The 13,132-nt window shown below is 33.2% G+C and overlaps 1 protein-coding gene and 1 pseudogene across 1 annotated transcript in view; one reads left to right on the top strand and one right to left on the bottom strand.

Annotated features, from left to right (window-relative positions):
* The window catches only part of UBE2R2 (ubiquitin conjugating enzyme E2 R2), an 85,772-nt gene that overhangs the window by 50,401 nt on the left and 22,239 nt on the right, over positions 1–13,132 (top strand). The gene's annotated exons all lie outside the window — the stretch shown is intronic.
* Positions 11,805–11,923, bottom strand: LOC120612991 (uncharacterized; annotated as a pseudogene).

Here is a 13,132-nt window from a genome sequence, read left to right as displayed (position 1 = left end):
GCTCAGTGAGCAATTTCTTCACCGCAAAAGTCCGCTTACTGACACAGCCTCTTTAAGAGGTGTCTGCAGCTGCCAGCTGCCGCTACTGTAGCCTCTGTCCCTCAGCTGCTTGGGACCAGGCAGCCTTGTGTCTTCACCCCCTCCTACCTTCTCCCATTGTAGGGTGATTTCTTATTTCTCTCCGTAGTTGTAGAGCTTCTGTTCATCTAGATCCCAGGTGACTGCTTGCTGTTTGCTCTGTGTTTCTGTTACAACTTTGATTTGGTCGCAAGAGGGATGAACAAAACCTCTATCATCTACTCCATTTTTTCCCGGACTCTCTAACAGAACATTTTTTTATCTTCTTTGAGGTCTACCTATTTGTTTTTTCAAATTACCTTTTAGTTTTGTTAATGTTCTTTATTATTTTCTGTTGTTCACATATTTCATTGATTTCTGTCTTTTTATTTTTGTTCACTGTGTTCTGTGTCAGGCTTCTTGAATTTAGTGCTTAACTCTTGTTTTTTTTGGATACATTTAGTTAAAGCTATAACATTTCTATGTAGTTTTAACTGTCATACAAATTGTAATGTTTTGTCATTTCTAAGTATTTCTTTCCTTTTTTAACACAAAAGTTACTTAGTATATTTAGTTTTTAAACATGGGATTTTTAAGCTTTTCCTTTTATACTAATATCTAACTTTGTTATATTATGTTTAAAGAGCATAATCTCTGTAATATTGATCCTTTGTATTTTATCCAGGCTTCTTTTATGGCTCAAAACATATATACTTTAAAAGACTTTGTTCTCTCTTTGCTGGGCATAGTGTTCTATATACTGTCTATTTAATAGTTCAATTATATTCAGATCTTCAGTACTTTACTTTTTTTTCCCTACATGATATGTCAGTTTCTGAGAAGGCTGTATTCAAATCTCCAAATACGATTGTTAATTTATATGTTCTCTCCGCATTTCTTCTCCGCATTTCTTCCTCTTTTTACTTGATATATTTGTGGCTGTATTTTTAGATACATACATGTTTATGATAGTTATATTGTTTTTTACCAATACCTACTGTTTCTTACAGCATTTTTGTCTTGAATTCCATTTTATCAGATTGCTTCTCCAACTTTGTTTTAGCTTATATTTTTATTTTTTAAATTTTTTCAATATTTTTTGAATCTCGTAAATAACATATTATGGGATTTTAGAACAGATGAGCCAAGAATTTAACAAGCATGATAATATTTAAGGAAATAAAGGATTCAAATGGTATATGTTGTCTCGTTTTTGTATGTCTCTTACCATAGTTGGATGTACTCTTCAGGTGATTATTATGGTTCATGAGTTCCTTTTTTTCTGGGATTTTCAGCTACTATGTTTGGTAATGTGTTTTGGAGTAAATTATCAAATCTAGGTCTAACTCTGTGCCCATTTCTCAGGGGAGAATGATCTCTAGGCACCATAAAAATCAGTGTTGATCATTCCTATTTGCTGCCACTTCACCTTACACCAACATTGGACACGGCTTTACTTTGAAATTCACAGGAAGAAGTAGTGGAAGGAGACTTCTTAGACTATGCTATCAACCCTGGCACCTAGAAGCGGAGAGACTTGGAAGAGTGAATGCCAATTAGCCTACACCTGTTTTCATCACTGCCTTACAGTAGCAGGGCTGTTTCAGTGTTCTCATTTTACACTGCAGACACCTGCAAATTATGATGTGACTGTTGATTTATTTGGAGAAAGGGACGAGAAGTGATTATCCCAAAGTATAAATGGGGGAGAACCAAGGATAAATGTTAAAGTTTTTCTCTACCCTGTTCTTTAACCCCTCCTTCTCCCAAGCAGTGCTTCTACCCCAGGCAACACTCAGCAAAGCAACATTTTCTAAAATTTTTTATTTTGTTTGACCACAGTAATATGTGTATATAGTTATATGGGGTTTTTTTGTTGTTGTTTTTATCACTTTATACCTGTGGAGCAACTCCCCATTTCCCTTCCCCCATCCTCTGGTAACTACCATTCTGTTTTCTGATTCTCTGAGTTTGACTGTTTTAGATACCTCATGAGGTTTGGAATCATGCAGTATTTATCCTGCAACTGATTTCACTTAACCATAGTACCATAAGTAGTGTTGTAAATGGTACAGTTTCCTTTTTTAAGGTTTAATAATATTCTGTTCTGTCCACATTTTCTTTATCCATTAATCTGTTGATGGACATTTGGGTTATTGGTATATTTTGGCTATTGTGAATAATGTGTATGTTGTTTTAAAAATTAAAATACTTCTAGTCTTATGATAAACAGTAATACTTGCTTTACCTATTTTTTCCTACATTTCCTCCTTCTAGTTTTGCTTGTTTTCTGGTACAGTTTTTACCCTCCAAATTTCTAAATAGTGTGCTGATATTGTTACTTAATGATTTTTGAATTTTTAACATTTTTTGACTTACTGTTATTGCAGCTAATAGTTTAGCCTTCTTATACCACTCCTTTTATGACCATTTCCCCTTCCTCTATCCTCTCAATATAATTATAGCAATAATTAGTGTTTACCTTTATATCTAGTGTTTACCTTATTTTGAATATGTATAAAGATTAATATCTAGTGTTTACCTTATTTTGAAATGTATAAGGATTATGTCGACTCCTTCAGTTGTGTAGAGTGATTACATTTCCTTTCTTGGAAAATCTTGGGTTTTTTTCTGGAGTTAATAATTGTCTTGTTCATCCATTTTACTTGATTTCCTTTTTCACCTTCATTTATGATTCCAAATTCTCTAATAAGATTGCAAAACCCATTTGAATACTGTTTTCCATGTGGTCAAATAGATAATATTTTCTCAGTTTCAGTTTAGGTCTCTTATAATTTATTATACTTTTACTTGGAGGCTTCTTTCAGTCTGGAAACTTCAATCCTTCAGTTCTGGAAAATACATTAAATTCTTTGAATTCTATTTTTTTCCCCCTCTCTTTCTGGAACTCCAGTTACTTGGATGATGAGTTTGATTATCTAACTTTCATATTATCGTATTTTCTACATTTTTTTCTTTCATTCTACTCTGTTGAGATAGTTTTCTCAAGTTTAATCTTCATAATCTTTTGATGTATGTGTTTTTAAATTTTGGTTATTTTAAAAACTTTATTATGGGAATTGTAATCAGAAAAGTGGAGAGAATGTACCTGTCACTCAGTTTTAATGATTAACATTTTGCCAATGTCGTTTCCTATCTCCAATTTCTTAAAGCAAATTTAGATATCATGCTGTTTTACCCATCAATAATTCAATATGCTTCTCTAACTGTGGTTGTCTTATTAATTGGAAGGTTTTATTTTTCTCTGAGTTTTCCATTTTATAACTTACTGTTTGTAAAACAAAAATTATCTGATATTATAGTGTTGATTTTTGTTCTTTGCTTTTTACTTTTTCTTTTCTTTCTAATTTTGTCTTTCATTTTATAGATTTTCCTCAAATTTCTAAATTAAATTTCTTTGGTCCTTGGTTCATATTAAGGAGTGAGTCTCTAAGAAGCTGCAAGTGGGAAACTCTGAGTGCACCTTGCTGATTAGTGGGTCTCAGACAAGCTTAGGTGACAAAATGGGGCATAGTTCTTTTTTATACAGAGCCCCAAGTATCTGTAGGCTCTTTGAGTGTGTAGCTTCTCTGGAAAAGAATACTCTTATCTTCTACCTGATAGATAACAATGCTTATATCTAGGTTGAGATGAGTGAGACAAGCCTGTGGTCTTACCAATCAGTCACAGACTTAATTTTCTTGTTCAGTATATCTTAGTTCTGCTCTCAGCAAGAGATTGTCTTGTTTAACCTTCCCAGATGTAAAAATCCTTGTCTTCTGCAATATGGGGGGTAGTCACCTGACTGAAGGGCTAGAGGAAGAGATCTGGGTGTTTAACTGTTTGTAACTTTATACACCTTTCATCGGTTTATTTTCAGCTCCATCTCACACCTTGACTTTGAAAAATACCAACTAACTGTTCAGATCCTAAGCCTTTTGCAGATTTCCCAATACACATGATCTTGCTTCAATCCCTCTTCCCCCATCCCTCTCACAGTTCGGTTTCAGCTTTCTCAGGTCTGCTAAATTCATCTTTTTCATATTGTAAAATTCTTGATACCTCATCTACTTTCTTCTTCCATTTTCTTTATTCTTATGAGTTTATATTTTATCCCTCTTGCTATCATTTTGTTAGGGTTTCAGAAGAAAATAGAGATGATTACTTAAGCTCCTTCTGTGTTTAAGACAAAATTAATATTAACTTTTAGGTAACTTTAGGTTAGAAAGTGTTATTTCCTGTGATAAACTATACTCGAAAGTCGTATTTAACAATTATTTAATTTATATAATAATGTTTAGCTTTGTGTGTGTGAGAGAGGGAGAGGGAGAGAGAATGAAACAAGTCAGCTGACTGATTAGACTGGGAAGATTAGATTGTTAACTTTTATGCCTTAGCCATACAAAAAATGACAAATTGTTGAAAGACATATGAACTGTTTTACTTACAGTAGCATACAATGCCTTGAGAGATTTTTGTTCAGAATTATTCCTTAAGGGCTAAAGACCTAAGGGGGTATCTTCTTTCATTTCTTATATATAAGTTGGGAAGTCTTGGCTCATATTCTGTTTTATACTACTTATAAGGCTAAGATAACTTTATTAGGCAGTAATTCTCATTTAGAATTTTTTTTTCAAAGTTGGAGAATAACTGATGCTAACCTGTCCATTCTTGCAGATAAAATACTCACTTTCACATATCTACCTGTAGTACATTACTGAATGATGTAAATAACAGTTTTAATGTAGTATCCTGAAGTAGCTTCACAATCCTCTCAAGAAAACTAAATTAGGTTTAGAAAGATTGCTTGTCATTTATCACAAGGTATTACTCCTTACTCTCCCATAAAATGTCTTCTTACCTTTATTCTAAACAGAGATTAAAGAAAATGTGAAGACAGTTACCAGGGGAATAGGTCAAGGCAATAATTATTTTTGCTAAGCTAGGTCTTTGGAAATTGATGATCTATAACATGGTATAAATGTTACATTTCAAATTATAATCATAGCTAAACTATTGCATTCCACTGTAGGACTATGTCAGATAATAGTGTTTCCTTTACATATCAGTTTACAAAAGTTTATTTTGGTATCTTTTAAAATACACTATGAATTATGGTTACTGTATTTTGGAGCAGTATTTCAAAGTTTGAAAACCATTCAGCTTTTATTAATTGTTAGTTTGAAAATGTTAATTCATATTTGTAATTGCTACTATAGTTTTTCTTTGTGTTTTTTATCTCTTGGTTAATATCTGCCCTATACTGACACACTCAGATACTCATGAAAACTAAGCTGAACTAGGAAGGACAGTTTATATTTAAATTTGTTTAGGTTCAAGTTTTAGACACTTGAGAATATCCTTGTTTTAAGAAGGAAGGTCATATTTTCAAAGTGCACACGAAGTGGACTAATAAAATATTAAGACTAGGATGGATTCTTAGTTTTTCATTTTACATCTTTATTTTGCAAAAGTTATTAGAAGTCAAAGTTTTTGTAATAGAGGTAACATTTTACATATGTTTTTGTATGACAATGAAGACCTAAAGCCTTATTTAAATTTCTTTGTTTTGTTTTCCAAGATGAACTTGGATTCAGTAAAATAGAATTTGGTTATTTATATGTAGGTTTAATGATTAGCATATAATCCTTATGGATGTCCAAACTTGGATTCAGTAAAATAGAATTTGGTTATTTAAATGTAGGTTTAATGGTTAGCATATAATCCTTATGGATGTCCAAACGATTTTATTTTAATATAATTGCATTTCAAGAATGCACATTTTCCAAGTAATTTTGCCAAAGAAAATTGTCTTGATTAGGAATAACACTTTCCTGACAGACCAAATATTGGTAAATAAGCCCCTTTTCCTCCTGACATCTTAGCCTTTAATTTTATTTGTATTTTATTACCTTCTCCTTACTTTCTGATTTCTATAGGCTTCCTGTAACGTTTTCTGTCATTAATTGTGTTTGCAAATCGTTAAGTACCTTTTTGAGAGCTTGAGGATGCAACATCTTGTGATGGTGGCATGGCATAATATTCCATAGCATTATGCCCTACCATTCTTTGGCTGAGTAAAACCATTGCTGCGACTACCTTTTTTTTTTTTTTGGAATGACTACCTTTTTTAAATGAGTTTTCTGTATGTCACATTTGTTCATTCTTGAGTTCATGTGTGTTTCAAATCAAAAATTTCACAGTTCCATAGTTGTATAACATCAAATTTCCATTTTTGACTCGTTTGGCATGTCTGACACATGATTTTTTTTCCTTTCTGGGGGTGGTGTGATAAAAAAAGTATGAGTTGACTCAGTGTTAAGTTTTAACAAGCTATTCTTTAGTAATAAGATAATACAAGGCAACAAGATTGACTTGGTCTTCTACAATTTTAATGAAGATCTATTTTCTGACTTAACAAATTATCGATTTTGTAAAAAGATGGCAAATATATGTGTTAAGCTTTATTATTTGACAAAGTTAAATATGGATTAGTGAAGAAAGGGGTTTTAAATCTTCTGAGTCTGTTGTTTCTTTTCCAAATGACTGTCACTGGAGGTATCATTTATTGATCTGGTTTCATCTTTGGTAATAAGACTTAACTGCATGTCATTTGATACGATAAACAGAGCCAGGAGTTAGACATTTTTTTCCTTTGTCTCTTTTGCCATTGCTACTGTCAAAATCTAGACTTTTTTCCCTTCATATCTGTTAAGGTAACTAATTTCAGTTGTCATACATGTTTCTTATTAGATATTCAGTGTGTCAGCCTCCCCTCAAGAATCTTTGTCTTTCCTTGGTGTTTAATTAGGCAGGAATGCAGAAGATGCTATTAAATCCCCCCCTCTTTTTTTTGCTTTGATAAATTTGATGCTTGACATGTATTTCTGCTTAGCTGAATTATATATATGCTGTGTACCTTCATTTCTTACTGGCATATAAAAAAATCCTACATTTTAAAAAAGTTGCTCACTCATTTTGTGTATAGGAGTAGTTTTAGATATAAGCATCTCAAAGTCCTAGAGAGTCCATGAATAGGCTACTAAGTAGTAGAGTGTGTTTCTTCTTCTTAGCTTGTTCAAGTCCTTTGCCTGTTTACTATAGATAGGTTTGTCATTATGCCTTGATTTAGGAGCAGTCTTTTACAAGGATGTTAACCTCTTATCAGAAGTCACAAACTTTTACCAGTTTGTGGTTTGGGGTTTAACCATAGTTATGGTGTATTTTTATGGCTATGTTACATAGAATTAAAATTTTTCATGTTAAAAAATTCATCAATTGTTTACTTTAGGGTTTTTAACTTTTGGTATCATGCCTAGAGAAAGTACATGATATAATTTAACATTTTCGTGAAAAACCTAAAAGACTATAATAGGTATTCATTTTTTTCTTATCTACAGCTCTTTTTAGAATTGGTTATGAATAATCATTGTTAACTTAGGTACTCTCATCCAGTACTGGGTCAAAACTGGTTAGTAATTTTATCTGTCGCTGTTCATAAATATAAACATATGAGGTGCTAAATATACCTTGTTAATAAGGGCAGAAAGGTTTGAGAGGAAAAATCCCTTAGCACTGGAATGCTTTTTCTTGTGACTGAAAGCATATAGTCTTTTTAGGTTTGAGCTCCTGTGTTCAGAAGATCAAGAATCCAGGATGTCTTATCCTGGCTGCCAAGGGTTCCATCATTCTTAGGATAGCCAGAACAGATCATTCATGGATTACTTGTAGCACATGGTTATATAGTAGGAACTCTGTGAGAGGCAAAACTGCTACATAATTCTTAACAATTAAATATATTTTTTAAAGTCGTCAAATTCATACATGTATATGGTTTGAAAAGTCTTAACAATCGTACAAGATTTATAATCACTTGTACTATGCCCTTCCTCCCTTAAACACTTCTCCCCATGGACAGCTACTTTAAAACTTTTCAAGTTTGTCTTCTGGTGTTTGCCCCATATTTCTAAATATTCGTATTGCTGTTTCATGTTTGTTTTGTATTTTTTTACTATGGAAGATAAATATTTCTTGCATTATGATAACACTGCATCCTACTCACTGTCTCTCTTCTTCTTCCAATGGTTTAGTTATAATTTTGGTTTAGATTAACTTTCAGTGTTGAATTATGACTATGTAAATAATAGTCCCAGTTGAGCCATGTCATGTACCTTTTTTCCACATGCGGTATTTTGTTTCTGGTAGAGTTGGTTGACTTCCCCACCCTCTATTTACTTAGTTTTCTAAAGTACTTATCAGTAATTTATCTCAGAACTCTGCCAGAAATATAAATTTCTCCTCAAAATTATGTTTTAAATATGCAGGGTTATCATATTTTAATGCTCTAATTAAAATATAGCAAACATTTTAAATTTTATCAAATTATGTGAATACAGAAAAAGTACATATGTCATAAATATACAGCTTAATGAATTTTTACAAACTGGGACGTTCATGTATCTAGTAGTATCCAGATCAAGAAAAAAAACATTACCAGGACTGCAAGAGCCCTTTTTTGTGCTCCCTTCCAAAATTATCTTCTGGCTCCACAGAATAATCCTAATTTTTAACAGCCTAGAATAGTTTTGCCTGTTCTTCTTGAATTTCATTATAAGTGGATTTATACATTAAGAATCTGTTTGGTGTCTGGCCTCTTTGAAAATTATGTGATTTTTCCACATCGTTAGATGTAGTGTAGATCACTTAGTCTCATTGCTATATAGTATTTTATTAAGTGACTATTCCACTTTACCGATTCTCCTATTGCTGGCCATTTAGATAGCTTCAGATTTTGTCTATGTGAATATTACTACTATGAACCTTCTGGTTCACGTATTTAGGTGAAAATATAAACCTTACTGTTGGGTATATATCTAGAAATGGAATTTCTGAATTATTAAGGTACATATATGTACAGCTGTAGTAGATACAAATGGTTTTCTAAAGTCGTTGACCTTCCCACAAGCACTATGAGTTATTGTACTTTTGCATCATTGACAGTCTTTTTCACTTTAGGTATTGTTTTAAATTTGCATTTCCCCAGTGACTAATGAAATTGAATGCCTATGTTTATTTTTAAATTTATTTCTTGGCATTTGATATCCTCTTTTATGAAGTGCCAGTTCAAGTCTTTTGCCCATTTTTATTATTTTGTCTTATTAATTTGCAGGACTTCTTTATATATTGTGAATACAAATCATTTGTTGGATATATATTATGACTGTCTTCTCCCACCCTGCAGCTTGCTTGTTCCCTATCTTAATGATGTCTTTTGATGAACCAGAAGTTCTTAGTTTTAACGAAGTCAAAGTTATCAATTTTTCATGTGTGTGTGGTTAGTACTTTTTGTATCCTATTTAAGAATTTTTGTGTACGCCAGTGTCATGAAGATATCTGTGTGTGTGTGTGTGTGTGTGTGAGAGAGAGAGAGAGAGAGAGAAATATGTAAGTATACAGACAGTTCAGTGGCATTAAATACATTCACATTGTTGTGTAACAATTACAGCCATCCATCTCCAGAACTATTTTTATCTTCTCAAACTGACTCTTAACCATTAAACAATTACTCCCCATTCCGTCATCCCCCTAACCCCTGGCAACCACCATTCTACTTTGTCTCTTAATTTGACTACTCTAGGTAACTCATATAGTAGAGTCATATAGTATTTGCCCTTTTAGGACTGGCTTATTTTCACTTAGCCTAGTATTTTCAGGGGTCATCCATGTTTCTAACATGTGTCAGAATTTCCTTCCTTTATTAAAGCTGAGTAATATTCCATTGTATGTATATACCACATTTTGTTTATCCATTGATGGATACTTCGGCAGCTTTCATCATTTGGCTATTATGATTAAGTTCTTTGAATATAGGTGTGCAAATATCTGTGTTGCTGTTACAATATATTAATTCTATTTTAAAATTTTTGAGGAACCACCACACTATTCTTCATAGTAGCTACACCATTTTACCTTCCTTACAGCACTGAACGTTTCCAACTTCTCCACATCCTCACCAACATTTATTTTGTTGTGATGTGATTTGATAATAGCCATCCTAATAGGTGTAAAGTGGTATATCATTGCGGTTTTGGTTTACATTTCCCTAATGACTATTGATGTTGAGCATCTTTTCATGCACTTATTGGCCATTTGTATATTTTGTTTGGAGGATTGTCTTTTCAAGCCCTTTGTCTAGTTTTTAATCCAGTTGTTTTGTTTTTTAGTCGTAGTTCATTATATATTCTAGATATTAACCCCTCCTCAGATATGTGATTTGGAAATATTTTCTCCCATCCTGTGAGTTGTCTTTTCACTCTGTTCATAGTGTCATTTGATGCATAAACATTTTTAATCCAGACGTAGTCCAGTTTTATCTATTTTGGCCTCCTTATTTTTCTTTAGCTTCAAGTTGTTTTAGGTGTTTTGTTTGTTTTTGTTTTTACCTCTAAACTTCCCTTAAATGTCTGGATATCCTGTCTACTCATATTTAAGAGTAAAGTACTAAAAAGCAGATTAAAAATTCAGCTCTTTGTGCAAGGGCAAAATTCGTGAACTGTTAGGTGTTACTGTATGGTGATCTGGTTGGGAGGGGCTGATTGGGGGATCCCCATTTGTTATATCTTTATTTTTTCTTTTAAACCACTATATTGAGGTATAATTGACCTTAATTAATTAATTAATTAATTTTTCCATGGAGGATGATCAGCTACCTCAGAGAAGAGTTCTTTCTTCTTCCTGGCATATATGGGCCTGATTGCCAGCCTTCTTAGACTCAGGTGGAAAAAGGAAGTCCAGGATCTTTATCGTGCAGTAGGGAGATTTCCTCTTTTTAGTTTATTTTCCCCACACTCAGCTCTACTCAGTTCAACCATAGTGGAAAATAAACTTCCACTCTTCTGTTAGCGTGGTATGGGCTACTCACTGATCAGCATGGGGAGAGGTTCTGGGGATCTGACTACTCTTTATACAGACTTTTGACCAGTCTTGTTTTCAGCATTAACTGTACTTGGTGCCTCTAATTTGAGTTTTCCCATGGTTCTGTGGAAGGAAGTAAAACTACTCCTTTCCTTACTGACCACTAACCTGGGTTTAAATTTTCTTTGGTCTTCTAAGTTACCATTTATGCTTTCCAGCTTCCAAAATTTTGTTGTTTTGTGTCCTCCCATTTGTCCTTCTTACTTTATTCGGGTTTATGACTCTTTAAAAATTAAAAATACCTTTTTTATAAACTTCATAGTTTGTAGGAGCAGCAGTAGATAAGATGCGGTGACACATATTTAACGAAAAGTCCAAATGTCTTTACTACTATTCTATTTAACATTGACCCAGCTGATGGTGCATTGGGTTCCTCTCGCATATGGGGCCAGGGCAATGTGGGGGGCCGGTAAAAGGCTTTACTTCCTAAGCTGTAAGAAATATCTTTTATTATTGTATTAAAAAATAAATACAGGCTACTGTCACTATTAATGCTAAGAGTTACTTACCTCTTAAATGTCTGAAGTTTATTTTTTAGAGTCCAGTATCAGGAATTTCCTGTTATTTATATTTATATTTCACATTAATTTTAGGATAATTATATTAAGTATTATACTAATTCTAAATTAACCTTTCTAGATCGGTACTTGTAATCAATAAAGACTCATAATTTCTGGACTTTTTTTTTTTTTTTAAGATGAGGCAACCCTTGCTTGACCTCACAGATTGCAAGGACCTTGTCAGTTTACAATCCCCACCCCCTTTTTTTTTAACGCCTACAACACCTGGTATTCGTAGATGGTCTCCCATCCAAGTACTAACTAGGCTCAACTCTGCTTAGCTTCTAGGATCAGACGGGATTGGGCTTGTTCAGGGTGGCATGGCCGTAGACATAATTTCTGGACTTTAAAGCCTGTGGCACATATAGTATCATTAGGTACAGCTACTCGCTTTATTTTTCATATACTATTAACGAACAATTTAAAAGTTTATACTGATGGTTGGCAGACTTGAAACTTTCAGCATGTTAATAAGAAAGCATATTTTGATTGCTTTTGCTGTCATGTTGGAAACATTATCCTATAGCAGACGTGAGCTGATGACAGAAAAACTCAGCATTGGGAATGTCCTCATTTCACACTAACTCTGGGCACTAATCCGAATGCAACAGTAAATACTCTACATTTGCTGTCAACTGAGCTGTTACAAAGTATAGTTGTGTTTAGGACTGGAAAGCTTTTTTCTTAACCTATTTAATAGCATGTTAATAACCAGGTAGCAGGATTGATTGGAATACATTTCACTATTCGCATTTAATTTTTTTTTTGTCATGGATGAAATTCCATATGAAAATAATTGGTGAAATAACAAAATTACTTTAACACTTTGTCCCAAGCCAGTGTGTACTTCATTTACATGTATTACAGTTTTCTCAATTACTTTTTGGTTATTTAGTAGGCCTCTTTTTTTTTTTTTTGCCCATATATTTTTGGGGAGGCTAGAGAACCAGAGAAAGTTATAGTGAGCACATTATGTGAGGAAGAGTGGGCAGAAAAGCTAGAACATAAGGAGACAGTGGAATTGGAGAAGTCCAGGAAATAAAATGGTTCGAGAAGACAAAATGGTAAACATGGGGAATACTTCTTGGTAGTCAAAGATATGGACTAGAAAATAATCAGTTCCTCAATTAATAGGTTATCTGGATTTGTGGCTACACATACTTTTAACTTCACAACTGAGTGATGAAAAGAAATGTATATAAAGCATTTGGCCCAGTGCATGCTATTTAGTAAGCCCTTTATAAATATTATTTGTCACCATTTCCACCTTTCATCATTCACCTATTTCTTCAATCCACAAAGCTGATAGTCATCCTTGATTTTTCCTTTTTTCTTCATTCCCCATATTAAATCAATCACTAGATCTCACTGATTATATTTCCTAGATGTATCAGAATAAGTCTGTGTTCATTCCTGCTGTCTCTGCCTTTGTTCTCATGTTTAAGCCTTTCTGCATTTTTTTTTTCTTCTTCCCTTAGGTCCTTTTTCACTTTGGCCTCAGTTTGGCTGAAGTATCATATCACCCTTCTGTAATCACCTTT

The sequence above is a fragment of the Pteropus medius genome, unplaced genomic scaffold (genome assembly GCF_902729225.1).
Source record: "Pteropus medius unplaced genomic scaffold, Ma_sr-lr_union100, whole genome shotgun sequence".
NCBI classification, from domain to species: domain Eukaryota; kingdom Metazoa; phylum Chordata; class Mammalia; order Chiroptera; family Pteropodidae; genus Pteropus; species Pteropus medius.
This window is presented reverse-complemented; position numbering and strand designations above follow the sequence as displayed.